At 39.7% G+C, this 24,855-nt stretch overlaps 1 protein-coding gene and 1 long non-coding RNA gene across 3 annotated transcripts in view; one reads left to right on the top strand and one right to left on the bottom strand.

The window, feature by feature from the left end:
• kcnd2 (potassium voltage-gated channel, Shal-related subfamily, member 2) overlaps positions 1 to 24,855 on the bottom strand; it is a 440,776-nt gene that overhangs the window by 155,082 nt on the left and 260,839 nt on the right. The gene's annotated exons all lie outside the window — the stretch shown is intronic.
• LOC125485354 lies at positions 1,181 to 16,047 on the top strand. The gene is made up of 3 exons (XR_007264106.1): positions 1,181 to 1,254; positions 12,005 to 12,040; positions 15,953 to 16,047. It is a non-coding gene; the product is annotated as an uncharacterized LOC125485354 (long non-coding RNA).

Here is a 24,855-nt window from a genome sequence, read left to right as displayed (position 1 = left end):
CAGGTTGCATCTTAGCAGGACTAGGACAAATATTCTCTCAGGTAGATTTACTGCCACTGTGTGTGTGTGGGTGCAGGGTTTTAAACTAGATTGGCAAGGATACTCAGAGGGAGCAAAGATAGGAGGAAAGCAAAATGAGTAAAAGGAAGTAGAACTGTCATAAACAAAATTAAAAGACTGAGGGAGCAAAATTGAGCATTAAATAGGATCAGAATGCAGAATAAAGGCATATTATCTGAATGAATGCAGCATCTGCAACAAGGACAAAGATAAAAGGGCACAAATTGAGGTAAATGGATATGATTTAATTGCCATTAAAGACATATGACTACAGGGTGACCAAGGTTGGGAACTGAAAAACCAAGGATATGTGTAATTTATGAAGGAAAAGGAAAAAGAAAAGGAGGTGGGTTAGTACTTTCAATAAGGGTCAAAATCAGTGCGTTGGCTAGATCGAAGGATCAAGATGTGGAATCAGTTTGCGGAGGCTGAGGAACAGCCCTAAGATTGATGGGAATTGGTTATAAGAGATCAAACAGCTGTAGTTGTGTTGGGCATGGCATAACTCAGATTCTTAGAGATGTATGTCACATGTGTAACACTGTATAAATAGGTAATTTCAGTTTACACATAGACTGGGTAAACCAGATCTTCACTGAATTCCTGAAGTGTGTACAAGATGGATTTCTGGACTACTGAACTGAAGATCCAACTGGGGATTGATGTCACACCTCACTGGGGTAGTACAAATGGAAACCAATCGCTGTTATTCTTGGAGTCTCCTCAAATGTGAAACCTTCACTGAATCAGTGAATTGTACAATTCTATCTAACTGTCTAATTCATGTAAAATGCATACTGCATAATCAAAATGTTATTAACAAATAGCAGAAAGAAATATGAACTTAACTTACAATTCTATAACATACGCTCCACCCCTTTAAAAATTCCCATACATAGAGAAAAACAGACTCTCAAAGAAACAAGACAGGCTATTCAAGGTGAAAAGAAAAGGAAGAAAATATCAGAGTGAAATAGTTTGATAACACCAATCAGGACAGGAGTTGTGAGAAGCTTTTTTCAGTTCCTTCTGTTCCCTTTCAGTTTGTTGCTGATGAGATGGGGTTGATTGCACACCAATACTGTATTTCATTCACTGATTTAAAATTTTCCCCTTTCAGAATCTCGGAAGGTGATTTTCTCACTGTATCCTTTCAAAAGGCAATTTGCAGATGGTGCAGTTAACAAGGAAATGGTGAGTAAGAAAAATTGCACAGAGATTCTGTTATTTCTCTTCACAGAGGATCAACTGAAGGGAGAGACCGAGGTGCTTTCTCTTTGCAGTTGAGATGTTGCTGCTCCATTGTCCACATGAAGGATAGCAAACACTTATCAGGAACCAATCAAGTGGTTGTTATGCTGTTGAGTGTGTGTGCGCATATTGTTTTCCATTGACTTGTCCATAGTCCAAGAAATAAAAGTGGTCTTTACATAGGGATCTTTCATATTTAATATTGTATAATAAGAAAGGAGCAAGTAGCAATATTGCTGAAAAGGAATGTGATATAGTTCATTCTGAAACCACTGTCTTAAATCATAACGAGGAAAACTATGAAAATATGAGAGGCTTGTTGGCTATGCTGAATAGGAAGACAGGTGTCAGTTAGTATTTAAGGAAATGCAACGTAGTTACAACAGAAATACAATCCTCTCAGGCATAAACATCCAATGAGAGAGTGAATCAGCCCCAACCAACAAAAGAGGTTAAAGATTGTGTTAGTTGAAAGGAAGTAACTTATCAGGAGGCCAAGAATCAGTAAATCTGAGGGTTAAGAGCAATTTAGAATCTAGCAAAGAATGGCCAAGAAATTGATAAAGTAGATGGACTGTAAAATCTTCCTTAAGTAGGTGAAAGTGAGAAGTTTAGCTGGGGAAAATGTGGACATATTATAACTGGATAGTAAAATACTAGGGAAACTAAACAGTTATTTTGTGTCTGTCTTCATGGAGAAAGATACAGAAAATCTCCCAGAAATACTAGGCAGCAAAGAACTTCTGAAACTTAGAAACTGAAAGAAATTAGTTTCAGTGAAAATGTAGTTCTTGAATAGTTAACTGGATTGAACATTAACGAATATCTTGGTCTAGGTGAGCTGCATCTCAATGTTGGAAAGTGAACACATCAATTATCATCCTTAAACATTCTGGATTCCAACAAAACTCTTGCTGAGTAAAATGCAGCAAATAAAGTCCCACTATTAAAGGAGGGAGCAAGAGGGAGACTCCAGAACCACAGACCTGTTAGTTTGAAGTCAGCATTAGGGAAAATGTATGAATCTGTATATCAGAACATTTGGAAAATAATGGTAGAAGTTGGCAGAGTCAGCAAGGATTTGTGAACTTAATCTGCACTATCAACACCCTTTCTCCACCAGCACTCCACTGCCCCTCCCACTATTGCATAAATGCTGCCCCCTCCACACTTCACGTCAGCTCTGATGAAGAGTCATCTAGACTTGAACTGTTAGCATGCTCTCTCCACAAGGATGCTGCCTGACCTGCTGTGTTTTCCAGCATTTTTTGTTTTCAGTAGAGATTCCAGATCCTGCAGTAATTTTCTTCTACCGTAAATTAATAACAGGCCAGACTAGACATGCTGAATGGCATATTTCTGTTTCTATGTTCCTATGAACTACAGCAGGTAAGAGAACTGTGGGAGAAGATCTAGGAAATAATGACTTCAATATTAAAGCATTTGTGGTAATCATTGAGAGAAGTATAGATAGAGAAAAAAGAACAACCTAATACATTTGCTAAAATAGCCAGTCATGAGGGAATGCTAAAGAAAGATATTGACAGACAAAACAACACTAAATACTATTTAGAGCAGAAATCAATTGAGTACAGGGGGAATACATTCCACTGAAATTAAGAATACAGTGGACGTGGAAGGAGTGCCCCTTCAATATTCACTTCAACCACTCTACATGTTCTTACCAATCTTCTCATTTTTCTTTCTAGTTTAGTTCTTCAATTTCTTTCTAATTTTCTACTGGGTTTCTTGATGTTTACCTTATATTGCTGGCTTCTGTTTATGCTCTTCCCCAATGGAGGTAATGTTTTCCCTGTATCCACTCTGTAAAGTTAATACTTTTAAAGATTTCTAATAAGTCATTGGAACATAGGAACGTCAAAAGACAATATAATAAGCTTGTCAAATCTTTCCTGATATGTATACTCACGTATTTCTGGTATCATCCCTGTAAATCTCATCTGCACCCCATCTAATGCATCTATATCCTCTTTTTAAAGGTGACCAGAATGGCATGTGGTACAGCAAACAAGGGCTAAAACAATGATTGATGCAGGTTTAGTACAACTTAACTGTCACATTATCATTGTCTATACTTGCTTTACAGTGAATACTTCCGCTGCTAGTGATTGCATAATAGTGTGACCATGATGTCATTGGATCAGGTGTATACATAATGAGATGAGCAGCAGAGAATTATGAGATAACTCACTAGGGTTTATGGAGAAAAACCCTCCACGCAATTCCCTGAAATTGATACTTAACCAGTTTCTGATAAAACTGAGCTCTATCATCTTTAAACCTGCAGCTTCCTCGTAGTACGTACACATATTTCCGCTGGCTGATTGTCTGGTATCTGCTTGTTCCTAGGGTGACGGTCCTTATCCAAGGAAAATCGTTTCCATAGTGAATGATGTTGTTATGGCACTGTTATTGCTGATTGCTTTCTGTTGCTGAGAACCAGATGATCTTTGAGACTGATGCTGTTCTGTCCTATGTGCAGTTGATCAGATTACTTTTTTCTGTTTCACTGTTTGTAGTGAAGGACCAGCTTCTCTATCTATACATATACGTTGCCCATTGCAATGATATATCTGATTTTTCATGTTCACCTCATATTACTGAGGTGCAACTACCTTGTATAGGTTCCGAGTTGCCATGCAGGTTGACTTTTATTGAGAGCATTGAACATTTGTACTCTAACTGGCTCTCCAAGGCTCAGCTCTGGCATGACTTGATGGTTTCATCTCAAATTTGTTTCTCACACCTGTTACTACTTCTGGCTTCAATAGCTTTATCACAATTGGAAAAGTGCTTTTTCATGCAGCACAATGTTAGTTTGTGGACTTGATTACTTTCGATGCCTTCAGTGGCATTTTATTCCACTCAAGGTTTACTTTATCTGAGGCTGTGGGGGAGTTGATTGATTTCTTTATGATTCCTTTAGTGATTTGTTGCTTCAGCCTTTTTGTTTGAATAAGATAGATGATGTGTGGTGTTGAATTTCATAATCCTTTATGAAGTGTCTCAACTTTTTTATTCATGAATTGTGGGCCATTGTCACTCATCACAATGTTTGGAATGCCATAAAAACTGAAGTCTGCTTGCAGGCATTCTATAATCTCAATGGGAGTCATTGATGTCTGCTGCTCTAACTCCTAGTAGTGAGAATAGCAATCAATGGTGACAAGATAATCAGTTCCTTTGAGAATAAGGATGTTTACTCCAAGAATCATCCATGGTCTGTCTGGGATGTAGCGTGTCATTAGCAGCCCTTTAGCTTGGAATTTCTCCAATGGTTGGCATGGATAGTGACATATCTTCAAGGTTTTACTGAGATCATTTGGATCTAAGCAGAGTCTTAATTTTCAAGGATTTTTCCACTGTTACAGTGCTGCTAATGCAGACTGTAGGAATTTTCACTTTATTGATTACTCTTTTCTAGTTCTTTTCTGTCTTTTGAGCTGGACTTCAGGGAACTTAGTTCTGAGTTAGTCTCACACTTTCATCCACTTCAAGATGAGATTCATTCTGAGGACATTCCAGACCTGTAAAAACATCTTTTATGACTAGTCTACCGATAGATAGCTTAGTGGCTTGCAAAATTCTGCCAAGCCTTAAACTTGCTTCAGCTAAGATGAATAGATTTTACTTCATGTCTGCTGTCTGGAACTTCAGACCATCAATCTTCAAATTGGATGCTCGGCTTAATTTGTTCTTTGGGCACGAGAATCTTTCCATCAAATAGCCTCAACCTGACTTTTAAGGGAGTCATTTTTGGGTCACCATCGTGAGCCACTTTGCAAAGGTCTGCAAAAGCTTATGATGTTGCATGAAGCACTGGTGACCATCTGGCACTTCACATTCGCTTAATGCTCTCCTTCTGCAGTTATCATTCTAAGAGTCATAAACTATTTATCACCTTTAGTTTTTTTTAAAATTCATTTGTGGGATGTGGGTATCGCTGGCTGGCCAGAATTTATTACCCGTCCCTAGTTGCCCTTGAGAAGGTGGTGGTAAGCTGCCTTCTTGAACTGCTACAGCCCACCTGCTGTGGATTGATCCACAATACCATTAGGGAGGGAATTCCAGGATTTTGACCCAGTGACAGTGAAGGAATGGCGATATAGTTATGATGGTGAATGGCTTGGAGGGGAACTTGAAGGTGGTGGCGTTCCCATGTATCTGCTGCCCTTGTCCTTCTAGATGGAACTGGTCATGGGTTTGGAAGGTGCTGTCTGAGGGTCTTTGGTAAATTTCTGCAGTGCATCTTGTAGACAATACACACTGTTACTACTGAGTGTCAATGGTGGAGGGAGTGGATGCTTGTGGATATGGTGCCAATCAAGCGGGCTGCTTTGTCCTGGATGGTGTCAAGCTTCTTGAGTGTTGGGGCTACATTCATCCAGTGGGAAGTATTCCATCACACTCCTGACTTATGCCTTGTAGATGGTGGACAGGTTTCGGGGAGTCAGGAGGTGTGTTACTCGCCACAGTATTCCTAGCCTCTGACCTGCTCTTGTAGCCACTGTTAATGTGGTGAGTCCAGTTGAGTTTCTGGTCAATGATAACACTCAGGATGTTGATAGTGGGGAATTCAGTGCTGGTAACACTATTGAATGCCAAAGGGCAGTGGTTAGATTGTCTCTTATTGGTGATGGTCATAGCCTGGCATTTGTTTGGTGTGAATGTTACTTGCTGCTTGTCAGCTCAAGGCTGGATATTGTCCAGATCTTGTTGCATGTGAACGTGGACTGCTTCAGTATCAGAGGAGTCATGAATGAACGGTGCTGAACATTGTGCAATCATCAGCAAACATCCCCACTTCTGACCTTATGATGGAGGGAAGGTCATTGATGAAGCAGCTGAAGATGTTTGGGCCTAGGACACTACCCTGAGGAGCTCCTGCAGAGATGTCCTGGAGCTGCGATGACTGACCTCCAACAACCACGACCATCTTCCTATGTGTCAGGTATGACTCTAACCACTGGACAGTTTTCCCCCGATACCCAATTATTCCAGTTTTGCTCGGGCTCCATGATGCCACACTCTGTTGAATGCAGCCTTGATGTCAAGGGTTGTTACACACCTCTCACCTCCTCGAATTCAGCTCTTTTGTCTGTGTTTGAACCAAATCTGTAATGAGGCCAAGAGCTGAGTGGCCCTGGTGGAATCCAAACTGGGCGTCACTGAGCAGGTTATTTCTGAGCAGGTGCTGTTTGAAAGCACTGTCGATGACACCTTCCATCACTGTCCTGATGATCAAGAGCAGCCTGATGCGGCAGTAATTGGCCGAGTTGGATTTGTCCTGCTTTTTTTGTACAGGACATACTTGGGTAATTTTCCACATTGTCGGGTAGATACCAGTGTTGTAACTGTACTGGAACAACTTGGCTAGAGGAGCAGCAAGTTCTGCAGCACAAGTCTTCAGTACTATTGCCCAAATATTGTCAGGGCCTGTAGCCTTGGCATTATTCAACGTCTCCCACCGTATTTTGATATCACATGGAGTGAATTGAATTTGCTGAAGACTGGTGTCTGGAATGCTGGGGACTACTGGAGGAGGCCAAGATGGATTATCCACTCGGCACCTCTGGCTTAAGATTGCTGTGAAAGCTTCAGCCTTATCGTTTGCACTGATGTGCTGGGCTCTTCCATAGTTGAGGATGGGGATATTTGCAGACCCTCCTCCTCCAGTGAGTTGTTTAATTGTCCACCACCATTCACAGCTGGATGTGGCAGGACTGTAGAACCTAGATCTGATCCGTTGCTTGTGGGATCGCTTATCTCTATTTATCACTTGCTGCTTTCGCTGTTTAGTGTGCAAGTAGTCCTGTTTGGCTTCACCAGGTTGACACCTCATCCTCAGGTATGCCTGCTGCAACTCCTGGCATGCCCTCCTGCACTCTCCATTGGACCAGAGTTGATCCCCTGGCTTGATGGTAATGGTTGAGTGGGGGATATGTCGGGCCATGAGGTTACAGATTGTGCTGAAGTACAATTCTGCTGTTGTTGATAGCCCACAGGGACTCATGGATGACCTGTCTTGAGTTGCTAGATCTGTTTGAAGTCTGTTCCATTTAGCGCAGTGATTAGTGCCACACAACACGACCGAGGTTATGCTCAATGTGAAGGTGGGGCTTCATCTTCACAAGGACTGTGCAGTGGTCACTCTTACTGATACCGTCATGGACAGATGCATCTACAGGTGGCGGATTGGTAAGGATGAGGTCAAGTATGTTTTTCCCTCTTGGAGGGGGAACCCACAAGAGGGAAAAACATACTTGGCCTCCCCCTTACCAATCTGCAAGCTGCAGATGCATCTGTCCATGACAGTATTGGTAAGAGTGACCACTGCACAGTCCTTGTGAAGATGAAGTCCTGTCTTCACATTGAGCATAACCTCGGTCGTGTTGTGTGGCACTATCACTGCGCTAAATGGAACAGACTTCAAACAGATCTAGCAACTCAAGACAGGTCATCCATGAGGCACTTTGGAAAATTGAAACAAATACAGCAACTATCTCACTTGCCATGTCTTTTAAGATGTGAGGATAAAACCTATCAGGACTCATTTGCTTGTCAGCCCTCAACAATTTACTTAGTATCACTTCTCTGGCGATTTTTCCTAAATTCATCCCTCTCTTCCATTTTCATATTTAATTGCTGCTTTTGGGATGTTCTTTGTATCCTCTATAGTGAAAACTATTGCAAAACACCCATTTAATTCATCCTCCATCTCTTCTATTCCAATTATCAATTCTCCAGTCTCAATATCTATACAACCATTGCACACTTTGTTAAGTATCTGCTTTTAAAAATATTTATAAAAGCTGTTATAATCTTATTTTATATTTCTGGCTAGATTGCTTGTATACTCTAATTTTTCCTTCCTTGTTTATATTTTTAGTCATCTTTCCTATTTTTTGTATTATGTGCAAACCACTGACCTGTGACTGTATTTGCAAATATATGCTGTTTCTTCAAATCGAGTGTGCTATCTGTAGCCCTTCCAGTTAACCATAGATAGTGGGACCATCCCTTATAATTATTCTTAATCATTGGAATGTGTTTATTCTTTGCATTCTGAAACATCCCCTTGAATGTCTGCCACTGGTTCTGTATTGACTTATCCTTCAACCTAATTTGCTAACTCAATTTAGCCAGTTCTGCTTTTGTGCCTTCATAATTGTCGCTATTTAAGCTTGAAGTCCTTTGTCCCTCAAACGGAATGCAAACTAAGTCACATTATGGTCACTGCTACTTAGGAGTGCATTCACTCTGCTTATTAATTAAACCTATCTCATTGCACAACATCCGATCTGGTATAGACTGCTTTCTGGTTGACTCCAGAACACGTTCTTCGAAGAAATAAATTGAAAACGCCCTATCTCTGAGATAACAGTGTGGAGCTGGAGGAACACAACAGGCCAGGCTGCAGCACAGAAGCAGGAAAGTTGACGTTTCAGGTCGGGATCATGATGAAATCCTCTTTTGTTTGCTCAAACTCACAAGATTAGAAAAGACATAAGAGGCAAAATTTTTTACAATGAGGGTGGTTCGCCTATGGAATGAACTTCCTGATGAAGTGGTGGATGCGGGTACAATTACAACGTTTAAAAGACATTTGGATAATTATATGAATAGGAAAGGTTCGGAGGGATATTGGCCAGGAACAGGCAAGTGGGACTAGTTTAGTTTGGGATTATATTCAGCATGGGCTGGTTGGACCCAAGAGTCTGCTTCTGTGCTGTTTGACTCCAAGACCTATCAATGCCATCCCATATCCATAGTTTCCTTCTCCACTTGAGATCTGACGGTAAACAAATGCTGTTCAGAAGTAACACTGATGAGGTTCAAATTATGTTGTTAAGGAATGCAAAATCAATCCTGTTTGGCTTCTCTGCTCCTCATTAAGATCTAGGCTGCACTACAGCTTGTAGCATTGTTTCGCGAGCAGCAGCAGCAGGGTTGCTGCTCTATTTTCCTTCAACTTTTTACTTTTCTGTAGTTATTTCATATTTTTGTCCTTCAGAGAGGAAAAAAAAAATCCAATTCTGTCTCATTACTTCTATCCACTTTATTGTTTCTACACATATCTGAGATCTCTCTGCATATTTGTTCCTCAATTTCTGTCTGACTACTGGGGGGTTTATAGTACAATCCCATCAAGGTGATCACTCCTTTCTTATTTTGAATTTCAACCATTTTTTCACTACACGATTTTTCAGAAATATCTTCTCTAGTAACAGCAGTAATGTTTTCCTTAATCAAAAATACCACTCCCCCTCCTCTTTTGCCTCCCTTTCTATTCTTCCTAAGGCATCTGAAACCTGGAACAATGAGCTGCCAGTCCTGTCGATCCTTTAGCCAAATTTCTGTAATAGCTATGACATCCCAATCCCATGTTCGCAAACATGCCCTGAGTTCATCAGCCTCACCTGTAAGATCACTTGCATTGAAATAAAGGCAGTTTAATTCTTCAGAATTACTTGAATCTCTGACTTGCTCTTGTCTGTCTTTTCTAATTAATTTGTTCTTTTCAGATTCTGAATCCTCCTCCTCTATCTTTCTTTTAATCTGCTACTTAGAATCTCGACCCCCCCCAAAAAACAAATAGTTTACAGTTTCCCTTAATATAACTAGCAAATCTCCCCACTAGATCATTGGTCCCTTGCCAGTTCAGGTGAAACCCATCCTTTTTGAACAGGTCTTTTCTGCCCCAGAAGAGTTCCCAATGATCCAATAACCTGTATCCCTGAACATTACGCAACCTTTTCAGCCATTGCTTTATCTCCTTTATCTTCTTATTCCTTCCCTCATTCAAGCTTGGGACCGGGAGTAAACCAGAGATTACTAATTTGAGATTCTGTTATTTTTTAATCTTCTACCTAACGTCTTATATTCACTTTGTAAAGCCTTAATCTTTTTCCTAACTATGTCATTCCTATCAATATGTACAATAACATTAGGTTTCTCACTCTCCACTTTAACAATATGCTTCAAATCTTTTGAGATGTCCTTAATCATGGCACCAGGAAAGCAACATACTATCCTAGATTAAAAATATTTTTCAATGAAAAGGTAATTTGCCATTTTTGAGAGTTCATGTTTTCTTGTAAAAAAAAACTTAGAGAAGTTTTATAATACATCATGTGTCATTTAGCTGAACTCGCTAAAACTGCATGTAGTGCTTGAAAACAGCAGCGTAAAAGGCAGGAGTCAGTCTGTGAGTGGTAACAGTGGTGTGAGAGGTCTGCTGATGTCGTTGAAGTGGCTGAGGACAGAGGGGGAACGAAGCTGAGGGCCTCACTTTATAGTTGCAAAATGAGACCAAATGGAAGCAGGATGGTACAAAAAGACTGCCAAGCAGCCCAGGCAGAAGTTCTAACTCTGTTTATACCAGCAGCCATTTTGTGACGCAAGAGAGAGTGTGTGGGCGAGGAAGGTCACCACTCCTATCAAAAAGTCAAAGGTCAAACCTGGTAGCATTTTCAGCAGGCACATGGACTTCTGAAGCCCTCTCCCCAGTGCACTGATTGTGCGGAGATGGAAAAGACTACAGAAGTGGGACCTGTCCCACTTCTTGTAAATGAGGAAAGAGGAATTTTACACTCTTCAGGGTGACACTGGAGGCAAACCAATGTTGAGGAAAGTCATTGAGGGAGGGGATACAGGTAGGGAAATGACTCCAAAGAAGTCGCAATTTTGGGCAGGCATTAATTTTGATAACTCCTATCTGCAGTTGTATGTGCTGGCAACTGAGGCCCAGACCTTCTCTCGGTACTAATAAGGAATTGTTGAAATTTTTGAGGAAATGTAGGCTCCTGCAGGGTGTCCTGTCCTGGCTCTGCTGACTGAGATAACAGGACCTGACTCTGGGACACCATGTGGCCTTCAACGAGGAAAACTCAATTAACTTGCAGACTAGTGATGCTGTTCTCAGCTCTCTGGCTCTCAGTCAACGTTATCAAACTCAGAATTGGCCAAACCGCCCCTTTTTCTTCTGACTCTCACCCCTCACAAAGCCAGCAACCCTCTACCTGTGTCACCCAACCCCTCCTGTGACCTTGGTCCCTTGTCAACCCGAGGCCTCTGCAGGCATTGCTTCCAGTGGCACTGATGGAGAAATACTGGCCTCTTTCTGTCTGGTCGTCCTCAACTGGAAAGATTTTCACCCCAAGCATCCTACACCCTGGGGAGAACCTGACACTAGCCTATAAAATGCCTGACGGCACTCCATTTAGCTGAGCCTTCCCCATTGGAGGTGACACAAAGCCCTTGCTGCTTCTCCAGTTGGCAGACAAGGCTCCCGTTGCCAACATTAAATTCTGCCCATTGTTTTCTACAATACATTTTGAAGGAATAACTTTCAGTACATAGTTGTGGATATGAGGGCATAGTGTAGATTTGTAAACAAATCCTCTGCTGGAAAATACTGCCGACTGTAACCCTCTGCCTGAGAACACAGTAGAATCTTTAAGTATCAAATTTCAAAGTGGATTCGTAATTAATTGAATTTTTATATAATGTACCACATTATTCCCTAGCTGCAGAGCAGTGAGATTTTGTTGGCTTGCCAATCTTTTCCTTAGATACATATGAAAATTGATGATGTGCCATTGACTATGCATAGCAAGAACAATCAATTTTTTATATTATTTAAACTTAAATGTCTTTATTATAATTACAGCCTGGGAGATATCAAGATGTCATCTATACAAAATTTGTAAGTAACACTGTGGATAACTATAAGTCTTTCAGTCTATCTGATAAGATCACACAGAGTTGACACGAGAGCAAAAACAATGAAGGACAGGATACAATTTTGAGATTGTGATAAAGACATTTTTCAAGGGAGATTACATGAAGCTTTACCCATGTTATCACATAAATTACTTATCTTTTGATTTTACTGTCCATAACTTGCAGCAGGCAGTTTGTTTTTATCACAATATGCGTACTATATGCAAAAAGACCAAAAGGGAAAGTAGCCAGCATTTTATTAAACAAAGCATATTGCACCCAGAACTGCTTCTCCTATTTGTTAGCAGTTAGATCTAGAATCTCAACATCAATGTAAATACAGTTTAATGAGGTACAAACAGCTAATTGAAATTGCTTAACGACTTGACAAATTGGTAAGTAAGGTAAAGTAAAGATTGGTGAGTAAGTACTTATTGATCTGCCCAGAATTGTCAGCATGCTTAATATGTTACATTTGCTACCTTTACATTTGATTGTTCTGTCTCCTGGTGTTCTCTGCCTGAGGATAGGTGTTTGGCAATTATTCACTGAACCACAGCAGACAGCATGACTTTTTTTACTGTGGGTTGAGTGCTGAGTCAGGCCCCAAAGTCTATCCCCACCCCAACACATTTGACTCTGAGATGCCCGTTATTCAGAAATCAGTGTTGGAAACACCAAAAAAAAGGGTTAAAAAATACTATTCACCAATGTACATAGCAGTCCCAAAGATAATATTACAAAGAAAGCACATGTCTTCAAGGAAAGAAAAATTAAATGTGCCTTGTTAGTTTAATTTCCTGTACCTTTTATTTGTCATTCAACATTTATATATACTTACATACATACATACATACATACCATCTTTAGTCAGAAGTGTCAAGTATATAATCTGTTTTGGCCTTCTTTCAATGATCCCAGCATCACAGAAGCTCAACTTCAGCAAATAAGAAACGAGTGAAGGCACTGGATACTGCAAAGATTATAGGCTCGCACAACATTCTGACAATAGTACTTAAGACTTAAACTCCTGAACTAGCCACATTCATAGCCAAGCTGTACACATACAAGTACAACACTGGCACTTAGCTGACAATAGGGAAGATTGCCCAGCTATGACCGGTTAGAAAAAAGTAGGACGAATGCTATCTAGCCACTTAATACCCGATTAGTCTAAACTCGGTCAACAGCCTGTGCTGTTAAATAGCTTAGTCAGCAACAACCAGTTCACTGACCCTCCGTTCGGGTTTCACTAGGGCCATCAGCCACTGACCTCCTTACAGTCTTCGTATGAACATGGACAAAAGAGCTGAACTCCAGAAGTAAGGTGACAATGGTGCCCTGGGCATCAATGCAGCATTTAACCATATGGAGCAAAGATCACAATCAACGCTGGAGACAATGGGAATATGGGGGAAAATGTTCTGCCTAATACAGATAGTTGAGGGCCAATCATTTCAGTCCTAGGACATCCTCAGGGTAATATCTCGACTTGGCCATCTTCAGCTGCTTCATCAATTATCTTCCTTCAATTATAGGGTCAGAAGTGGAAATGTTCTCTGATGATTGCACAATGTTCAGCACCATTTGGAGCTGCTCAGATATTGAAGCAGTCCATGTTCAAAATGCAGCAAGACCTAGACATTATGCATGCTTAGTTTAAGTAGCAAGTAACACAAGCACCAGGCAATGACCATCTCCAACAACAGTAAGAGCAACCACCTCCCCATGACATTCAGTTGCACTACCATGATTGAATCCCCAACCAAACAAAATCCTGAAGGAGTTACCATTGACCAGAAACTAAACTGGACCAGCCATATAAAAACTGTGGCTACAAGAGCAGGATAAAGGCTGGGAATTCTCTTGGTGCATAATTCACCTCCCCATTCCTCAAATCTGTCCATTATCTACAAGGCAAAAGTCAGGAGAATGATGGAGTCCTCCCCACTTGCCTGGCTAAGTGCAGCTCCAAAAACACTCAAGAAGGTTGACACCATCCAGGACAAAGCATAGTGTTTGACAGGCACCACCACCAGCACCAATACCCCCTACCACCACCACCACCCCCACCACACCCCACACCCATCCCACCAACTTCAATACTAACTTCCTCCACCACAAATGGAGAGGAGCAGCAGTGTGCATCATCTACTTGACACACTGTATGAATGCACCAAGCCCCCTTCTTACAGCATTTTCAAACCTGAGACCATTACCATCTAGAAGGACAAGCACAACAGATGCATGGGAACACCACAATCTAAAGGTTCCCCTTCAAACCACACTGTATCTTGTCTTGGAATCCTACATCATCCCCTCTCCTAGAACTACCTTCCGAATAGCATTGTAGGTGTACTTACACCACTGACTGCACCAGGTCAAGAATGTAGTTGACCACCATTTCCTCCAGGGCAATTGAGGATAGGCCATGTATGTTGGTGTAGTCAGTGATTTTCATAACCTGTGACTTCTTAAGAAAAACTTTAAAAATGCACTGATAATAAATGGCAGATTTCAGCATAGACCACTTTTCCAGTGGGTAAATCTGGCCAGTTCATTTCCTGGCTTGCTCGCATAATCTAAGGCTACCATATTTTGTTATCTTTAGAGTCTTATTTAAGTGCCTTAATCCACATTCTGCCAGAAAGGATGGACAAATAGGATATAATGACAGCTGTCAAGTGAAGTTCATGTGGCCCTTAGCTTACTACTTGAATTCTGATTAAACAATAAAACTTCTCAAGAATAACAATGGGAAGACACAACAATGGGACACTATTTTTTCGATTTCAATGGTTACAAATATTTTCAGAATTTCAATAGTGATTATTTCAATTTGTTATTTTAATTCATCATGAATCATGAATGGAAAGTTTGGATAATTACATTTACTCCACTGTTTAGAATCAGTAAAATTCATCGAAAGATATTAAGCGAAGCCATCAATGATTTTGTACGCCTTTCTAAATAATGATCAGTTTTAAAATGATCTGTACATTGGTTCTGACTGGTGTGTTATGCAGCACCTTGTATAATGCATCATTGAATATACTGTATTGTGCTGGAGATAGGACAATGTTTAGTGGCATATTGACTGAAGCAGTTAGTGAAAAGTGAAGAGTGAGTTACGTTGTAAATGAAAAGAAAATGACAGCAACAGACTGTGCAGACAGTGTCCCATCAGTAAAGCACAGTGTGCTGTGAATACAAAGTCACAGTGCCAGCTGCTCTGTGCACAAATCACTGGGGTACTAGATGAGATCAAAAATTCTAAAAATTCAAATTATACTTCTGCCTCTTTTAAAAAAAAGTTACAATTCAAAAACCATTGTAAGATCTGCTTGTTGTTGGCAATTTAGGGATGTTACTAATAATAGGTGCAAAAAGGTTTTCATTATTCAAATTGTGCACATCCCAAATATAATCAAAAGGACGCCAGACATGCAGAAATAGAAAACAAAAATCCCAACAAGCTACATTGTTCTTTGAAAAAGACAGCCTGGCCGCAGTAGCCTTCAGTCTTTTCCTTTATTATAAAGGCAAAACCTAAGCAATAAAAAGTCAAATTCCAAACAATACACATCTGTTTATCCATTAACATTTCTCATCTAAGAGAGGTAAAATTAAAAATACTTAGTAAGTTATCACAGATTCCTGCATTAGATTGCAATGGAATTAAAAGAAAATTCCAATCATACAGAAACAAGTTGAAGTATACATATCAATAAATATCACGAGAACCAATGCGTACTCAAGCATTTCTTTCCACAATATTATCTACCATATTAATGATAGAGACAGATGCAAATGAACAATATGATAAAATGGTTAATGTAATTTTTCCCCTTATTGTGCTGATGGTGGTGACACATGTTGAATTATATTTCTACAGGGACTGGCAACCTTTCAATAACTCAACAAGTGGCCATACTTCAAATGTGAGCACCTGGATATTTGATAGTGTGAATAGGAGCCTCATGGCCAAAGCTAATTCTAACATTCACACATGTATTTTGCGGGATGTATGAGTGGACATAATCAGAAGAGGTTCTCTCTCTCTCTCTCTCTGTCACAGTGATATTGAGGTGACCTATAGTATTTGCATTTAAAATGAATGAATTTAGCAAGGATCAAGCATGAGATGCTTCTAAATCTGTCTGACCTAGCAGCACAGCTGCCTTACCATTTAACTGTTCAAATGTTAGTATACTGAATTCTTTTAAAGTTTCTATGTCTGCTGTTTCAATAGAAGTCTTAACCCACTTAAAATAAATGGATGAACATTAGCAACAAAATAATACACATAGGATTTTCATAAACTCATTACAGGTAAACTTCTCTTGCTAGCTCTACATGCAAACTGTTTATTGTCAAGCTTCCCTTTCACTTTAACCTTTTAATATTCTTCTTAAATATTCAATTAATTTTCTTTTCAAATGCTTGAGTAGCTTCTTGACATTTTGTTTCCTATTTTCAAAGAGATGTGTGAAAAGAAATCTTTATTGCTTCAAGTACTAATGATTAATTTCTAAAAGAACCTTACCTACAAACACCATAAATACTGGTCAGTAACCAGAGTCCAATTTCATGGCATGCACAGTGTACTTATTCATTGGGTGGTCACAACATTAAACTTTCAATGCCAGTGGATGTTTTTTAGCATTCTGCACGTTGTTTTTTTTTTATATAAAGAGCTAAGTGACTGAATATTCTAATGAAACCAGATTAGGAAGTGTTAGGGAAGTAAATGAAACTAAAACAAAAATCACAAGATTGTTGGATTGAAAATTTCATTTGTTCCAACACACTTTTCCAAGTATTGGTAAATATTGACTTGGGCATGGGGCAATTTAGTCACAGGTATAGCCCGTATTGGAATTCCAATACAAAGGTTACTAGGCAAGGTTACAGTGACATTCACAGGTTAGCACATTCAGCTAAGCATATGGATACTACATTGTAATGAACAAAAACCGGCCAGGATTATTAATAGAGTCTCCAACACATCTCAGGATAGAGTGCACCAGGGGCATTCCTGCATAAATTGCAGCATGTCAATCTAACCATATCACCTCTAGACAATTTAGTGATTATCCAGTATGATTGTATGGCTGGATGCTTCCTCTCAAACTGAAATGAACAGTTAGACATGTGTCCCTAGACTAGATATTTGCCTATGTTGCTGGGCATCTGGAAAGGAAAGAATTCTATGAATCAGTTACAGTTGCCTACATATTTTAGGAATTTTTTTCTCCAGAAAAAGTTTACATTTTGGAAAATATCATGCAAATTAGATATTTGTTTTAAATATATAAATGTGAACTGATCTTAGGTTTTCAAAAAAAATATTTTCTAAATGGTTTCACCTTCCTGATTTTAATTTGAAGCAGGCAAAGGAATGAAAGCACCTTGGCTGAAGTCTGAACTTTGCTTGAATACCTTAGGTTGGTGGGGATGTCAAGGCCACCTGATTCAATGTGACTTTTTCCACCACTTCCATTATACATTGAGCAGATTTTTAAAAATAACAGATGCTCTTGTATGAGTAGGGGAGATTGAGGCAGCTGGTCAGAAACCTGTTTGGCAGAGAGGTGAGCTTCACTGTGACTCTTTAATTCAGCCATGACATTAGCATTCTGCTTCCCAGTTTCCGGATCAATCACAGAAGGAAGACGACTCACATCTGTCAAAGGGAAGATTTCTAATTAAAGCAACTCTCAACAGGGTCAGAGTCGCTTATCTGTATTTTGCTTCAGCTACCTCAGGCCTGTTAGGTAGATATGGGAAGGCTATTCTTTGATTCTCTGGCTCTTCCCTGGAGTCCTGCTATTGGATCTGAGAATCTGAAGTGAAATGCTATTTTCTACAAATAGAAGAGGCCAGCCTCTCAAAGAAAGCGTGTGTAGATGGAAGTTGCTGAGGAAAGTTAGTAGTAGAAGTGTGGTTCCTTTAATGTGGAAATAGCGCTACAAGAGACTCAATGACCTTATGAGAGCAGGGAAGGTTGGCACCCTACTTTCAGGCCTGGCCAATATTTGGAATTCCCTACCGTTCTGCTGGCATTCTTTGCTACTCCACTCATTTCTCTCTATCTCAAGGCACCCTTGTATTCTCAACTAATATTCACGCTGACCCTCATCTTATTGTTGTCTTACATTTATGCCTCACAGTCAAAGTTCCACAGGGTTTTCCTTTCTCATCAACAAATCTGCTCTGGCTCAACTTGAAAGTGGATGAAATGAAGTGCATTTCTGACCTGATGCCACATTTTGGGGATTTGACCTCTTGTCCCCACATTGGGAGTTACAGTTCTGCTCACTGACATCAAGACCTAGTCACAAGCAAAGAAGTTTCCAAGATATACTTGAACTGTACCCTCACTTCACAAATTACCTTGGGTGTATCTCCCCTCTGTATACACTGGTGGCTTCCAGGTCAAAGTGTAATAAGAAAAATTAAACCTCAGCTACCAGATAACAGAAACAATGGGGAAAAGTAAATTCTCAGAACTAGTTGCCAGCTTTGTGCAACCCAGTCAGGAAATAGCAGTCCCAGAAGGAGGATATTCATTGCTGATGGGTGGTGCCATGTAAAGGCAAGCTAGCTGACCCAAACAAAAGTCTGGAGGTAGTGATATGGGTGTCCGCTGAGGGGATGGGCTGTTTAAAAGGCCCATTCTAGTAAGCCAGAGCAGGCTCAGATCCAAACAAACCTGCATCCTCAAAAAAGACCCTGAGGGGCAAATGAGGGAGCCTAGGAATAGAGTCAGAAATTCTGAAATCCAGTCCCAGCTGCCATTTATACAGAGCTTCCAGGTCAACCTGGCTTGGTGAAAACCTAACCCATAATCTTTGCTGATCCGAGTCTGTTGGGCCTAACCAAAAAGGAGAAAATTCAGTTCTGCAGCAGTTGGTATAATACAATTGCTGCTGTTTCCTGCAAGACTATGTACCCTTCCTGTGATAATTAGCAATCCTATCCATTAAATGTATGTGAATAAAAAACTGGCAAAACATGTGCCAGTTAGAGAGGTGACACAGGGAACTCAAATGTTAGAATGCAATCCAGAGTCACTTCCAAAAGACTTACATCCTGCATAGACACAATCTAACCACCAAGAAATTCAGAACTAAATCACAAACTAGCAATCTCTTTTCAACTGGTTCACAAAAGACAAAAGCTTAGACATGTCCTTTTCTCAGCTGCCAGATTGCTATAAAAATAATTAACAAGAATGTTTCTTCAAATATTATTATTTTCAATCTTTCTTTTCCTATTGCAATTAATTCCTTGGCAAGGCTACCATTCCATTCTTGAAAGCATGTTGCTTCTGTTGTCTTAGCAATTCTGGATACTAGGTTCTGAGTGCATGCTAAACTGGCCAAATTTCAGGAATATCTGCCAATTGAATCTGATTCCCCAACAGTTCACTGTGTTCATGTGAGCACAATGGATTTCACTTAGTACCAATGCACACCAAAGGGTACAGTGTAATAAATTCCACATGATTTGTGAGGTGTGGGTATTTTGCAAAGAAAAGAGAAAGATTTACGTCATATAGATTTTCACGAGCACCAGATGCTTCAAAGTACTTTACAGCTATTTAATTGTAGTCTCTGCTTTATTACAGGGACCATAACATCAGTTTTGCGCACAGCAAACTCACATATAGCAAAATGATAATGGCCAAATAATCTGGTTTTGCCATGTTGATTGAAAGATAAATATTGGCCAGAATTCCAGGAATAACTCCCCTGTTCTTCTTTTGAAATAGCATCCTCTTTTACATCTCACCCAAAAGACCTCTGAAAATAAAGCAACACTTCAGTATCACATAATCGCATCAAGCTTGATTTTTGTACTCGAACCCAATATCTTGTGTCAAAAAAGGCAAGACAGCCACCAACTGAGCCACAGCTGACACACATTTTCGAAGAATTCAAATGAAATGAAAAAAAGGAAAAATATTTTCTGTGAGCATGTGTACAACACAAAGCTGTAGATAAAGAATATTTCCATAATTTTGCAATACAAGTATCAAATGAAATGGAACCAGTTTTGACCTTCAGCTGTAAGTTTGTTCTAATTTAGTTAGTTCTGCCTGAAGACTGCTGAACTACAAATGCAAATGACACTCCATGCTCTAGTCTAAATCTATTTGCATGAATACTTGTCTTCTGGTGCATGTTCAGATGGGTCAAGAAATTATGTCACTGGTATGAGAGGAAAATTCTTTTAAAAATCTAGTTTAAAGAAAAGGGAACAATTAAAGGACATGAATAAAAGTTCAGAAAGACAAATTATGGCACAGTCGAATATCTGTCCTCCTGTTTGAGGGTTGTTGAATGGAAGTGACACTGCTTGAAACGTTCTCGAGGAGTGTTCTCACAGCCACTCTGCAGCACTATCCGATTAGAAGTTTTGCAGCATGCCTACAAGAGGTTACAGCCTAGTGTCAGCTACAGCAGATGCTTAAGTGTTACACAGCATGGAAACAGGCCCTTTGGCCTAACTCGTCCATGCCAACCAGGTTTCCGAAACTGAACCAGTCCCATTTGCCTGCATTTAGCCAATGTCTGCTGAAATCTTTCCTATCCATGTGCCTATCCTAATATATTTTACTTGCTGTACCAGGGCAAAATCTATACCGCATCGTGGACATAAGCATTCTTAGGATATGGCTCCTACTTGATACCCAAGCTTGTGAGAAGGCAGCATGCCATTGTCATTCTCAGATTGTTTTCCAAGCCTCCAAAAATGACTGATTGGCATTTTGGCAGATCTGGCAATTAAGAAACATTGGCTCCTAATCACTCCAGCATGTATAGTGTCAAGACCATCTGTTCATTTTTTTTTTATTATTTATTTACATTTTTGGTTCAGAACTCTGAGGTTAAGTTGAGAATTGAACCTTGAAAAGCAGCTTGTTTTAAAACAAGAAGGATAGAACAAAAGACTTTTATTTGCTGTTGACAACTGGCCTGGAAAGATAACACAGGCTAATTACTGCTTCAAAACACTGCCAATGATTTGGCAATGAGATGTTATGCTCAGGGACTGACAGCTGGTTGGATGTTGAATAGGTCAATCAAGAGAAAACTGGTGCTGGCCAGCCAACTACAGAGAATGTTGGAAAACAAAGAGAAGAAAAGAGTGAACTATCTAAGAATGGGTTTTGGGCAGCAGACTAATTCGGGATAGGCAATGAATGATAGTCTCGCCATGTCATGCCCAAATCCCACGAATGAATAAAAAAAAGGCAGTTTTGCTTTGGAAGCTGGGCAGGTTTTATTTGGTTTTCGCCTTGCTAGTTATTCTCCTATTATTGAATTGTTGAAAGTTCTGAGAAAAGACCCCCATTCTGCAAGAAAGGAGTTAAATATCTCCAGAGGTTTACAGAAGCATTGTTGTTTGCATTGACCCTTGACTTCAGAATTCAAGTAAGATACAGTCCTATGTGCCTGTAATAAAACCCATGGTCAAACAATTCTATAAAGGCCTGGTATTCATTGTTGAAACAATTACTGAACTGCCAAATTATGATATTTTTATTTTCTTTTCCTAATTTATCCTTCAATTGCGTCTGTCTGTTGATCTTTCTGTGTGAGTGGTGGCTTATATTCAAATAAGACTGGGCTTAGATTGTAGATATTATCTAGAGTGCCTTGTAGTTCAAAGTGTGGAGCTGGAGGAACACAGCAGGCCAGGCAGCATCAGAGGAACAAGAAAGCTGAGGTTTTAGATTGGGACCGTTCTTCAGCCAATGTTTCTTAATTGGCCTGCTGAGTTCCTCCAGCTCCACGTTTTGTTATCTCAGGCTCCAGCATCTACATTTCTTGCTATCTTACCTTGTAGTTCAGTTGCGTTCTGCTAAAGTTAAATTCTTAATAATAAACTGTTAATTTTTGTTTAATTTACAAACTTGGTGTCCAAGATGTGTTATTTGTAAAGTCTGGCTAAGAATAATTGAACAATTTTCAGGGTCACCAAATGTTTTAAGTTCGGTGTGTTGTGCAACAAGTGTCAGTGAGGCTGATTTGTAATGACTTGCTATTCCTGTGTCATAATAAAAGTAAGTACATTCCCACACCCAAAAATCCAGCCGTTCCAAGGAAGGGTCACCGGACCCAAAACGTTAACTCTGTTTTCTCCTCCACAGATGCTGCCAGACCTGCTGAGCTTCTCCAGCAACTTTGTCTTTGCTCCAAAAATTACAATAGTGGTTTTATTTTTATGCCTTTTATAGTTCTTTCTTGTATTTCTTAACTCTGAGCACTTAGATTTTCCCAAGTCCTATTTACGTATTCCCCATAAAATAACTTTATTGGTTCCATTTGCTAATTGGGGTTCTCTGAGTTGATGTACTCTAAAGGAGGAATAACACATGCAGAGGGTATCAGACATCTCAGGCTTTCAAAAAGTCACTGTGTGCCTTCTATCCATATCAACAGCACCAAATTTATTGAGCGTGCTAAGATCCTTCGCTTCAACAACTATTCTATTAGTTGAAATTTTTCTTCCTGAAGAACAGTTTCCTGCGCCAGTGTAACTCTTCTCCAGTGACATTTCTACCATGTGAATTGTTCAGTAAGTGTTATGGTGGCAGATTCTCCAGGAGCTTCCAATCACATGCTGTGCTTTATATGTTGGGTTTTCAGGAGGCTCATGTATCTCTAACTCTGCTGGATGGCACAAGTGCGCAGGATGCTCAGTGACTGGAATGTTTGGAACCTAGAAGATTGGGCAGTACTCTTTCCTGTTTCCCTCCTAAATCATGAAGGACTGCTTCACCTGTTTCAGCAGGAAGCTCTGGCTCCCTGGATATCTTGCTCCCTGACCCAAATATCCTTCCTCAAAATCGACCAGTTTCTCGGCAAACTGGGTCAGGTCAAATCACACATCTGAGCACAAGCATGATATAATAACTAAGCAAAAAGTGACTTCCAGCATATTTACAGTATTAATATTCTATAGATTTTGAAATATGGACATAATTTCACATCATTAATTCTGAAAAATCAAAAATTAAGTAAGGCATTGAAGGAGCTAATCAGGAATACTAGCTTGAACTGAAAGCTAATTGGTTTACTAAAAATATTATGGCCCTGCAAACTAGGCTCACATCGTAAGTCTGGCAATTAATCTCAGTTAACATATGCAATTAACATGTTAATATTTTTTGGAGAATAACTTTTAAATACTCATTAATCATGAAAGTTACATAGAAAGTAGTACTGACTATTAAATGTCAGCTGATAGGGTGACATTTTATTATTTCGTGAACATATTGTAATTAAAAATTCAAGGACGAAACCAATTTTTAATTAGAGGAAAACAAGCTGTTCTAGAAGTAATGGCTTTGTTCAGACTTGCTGCTTTTAATGCAGCCCACATCTCGCATCCAAAGACTCCGGATATGAACATCTTTAATAAAAAGCCAGAAGAACTGCAGATATTGTAAATCAGAAACAAAAACAGAAGTTGCTGGAAAGCTCAGTAGGTCTGGCAGCATCTGTGAAGAGAAATCAGAGTTAACGTTTCGGGTCCAGTGATCCTTCGTCAGAACTGAACATTGTTAAGTTTCCCTTATAATGCTTTTCATACGGTAGCCCAAATATTTGAGGAGCTATGGAGACACCACATCTTAGCCAGAATGGTAATGTGACCTTGGATCCTGAAATCTACCCATTCTCTGACACATCTCATTTCCACCATGAAGAGAAAGGTGACACAGTGTGAATCAGGCATAGGAGAATGACGACCTTATCCTGCAATGTGTGATGGACAATGTTTGTAAAGTAGACGTCAATGCTTGTAAAAAGCAGATCAAGTAGGTGAAACTGACAAGCTGTAAAGCTATTTGGATTAATGGCGTTTTACATTTTAAAACAATGCAGCTGGCTTCTGTCTCTTAGGTGAATAAAATTAGCACTTGCAATTGCTGATATAATCCTAAAAGCCATCATTATAAAAATCAAACTGCTTTATTATTTTCATATCCTGTCATTATTACAGTACGGATGGGTCCTTTTGATTGACAGCTCTAAGATGCTAACTGATTAGTTGCTTTTGATGTGGGTTTATGAATATAGTTGTTTCATAAGGGATTAAATACTTAATGGGGATTTCAATATATTGACTGGTATTTTCATCAATGATTTTTTAATGTGTTTAAGTTTATAACAGATACACAGAAATTTAATTTATTTTATCCTACATATCTCCTGAGGTCTGCAAATAGTGTGTTGGCAAAAATGGTGCAAGGTAATGGTAATGGGGTGGCAATAAGTGGCAGAGGAGATATAAGGTGACATGGAGCTGAGTGGAAGGTCATCGGTCAGAATGGACTATATGAAGGGCAGGTTGAAAAAGGGGCATACAATGGCATGAAGGGTGTGGGAGGCTAGCGGGATTGGTTGGGAACATGGGTTGTCTTGCATTGACACGAAAGGGGCATGGGGACTGGGTGGGGAGATTAAAGCATATGAGGGGTGAGAGTCAGAGGACCTAGTACTAAAGAAAACAGCTGAGACAAAAATTTACAAATCTGAGAATCCTGCGTCTCCACTTCCAAACAGCTTCCTGGGGCAACAGGCTCAATTCCATTCTGCACCCATCCCCACCTAGAACTGGAGATCCCACAACTGGGGGCAATATTCCCCAAGGCATGCATGATGAATGGGAAACTCACCTGCTTTGACAGTGGAAATCTAATCCACTAGTGCGATAATCATAACAAAGCTAAACAATCATTTTTTTGCCAAGTACCAAATTACATAGCATAAATATTTGAAA

Source organism: Rhincodon typus, chromosome 18, assembly GCF_021869965.1.
Source record: "Rhincodon typus isolate 14 chromosome 18, sRhiTyp1.1, whole genome shotgun sequence".
In the NCBI taxonomy this organism is placed as follows: domain Eukaryota; kingdom Metazoa; phylum Chordata; class Chondrichthyes; order Orectolobiformes; family Rhincodontidae; genus Rhincodon; species Rhincodon typus.
Note: the sequence above shows the minus strand (reverse complement) of the source record. Positions and strands in the feature narration are given on the sequence as shown.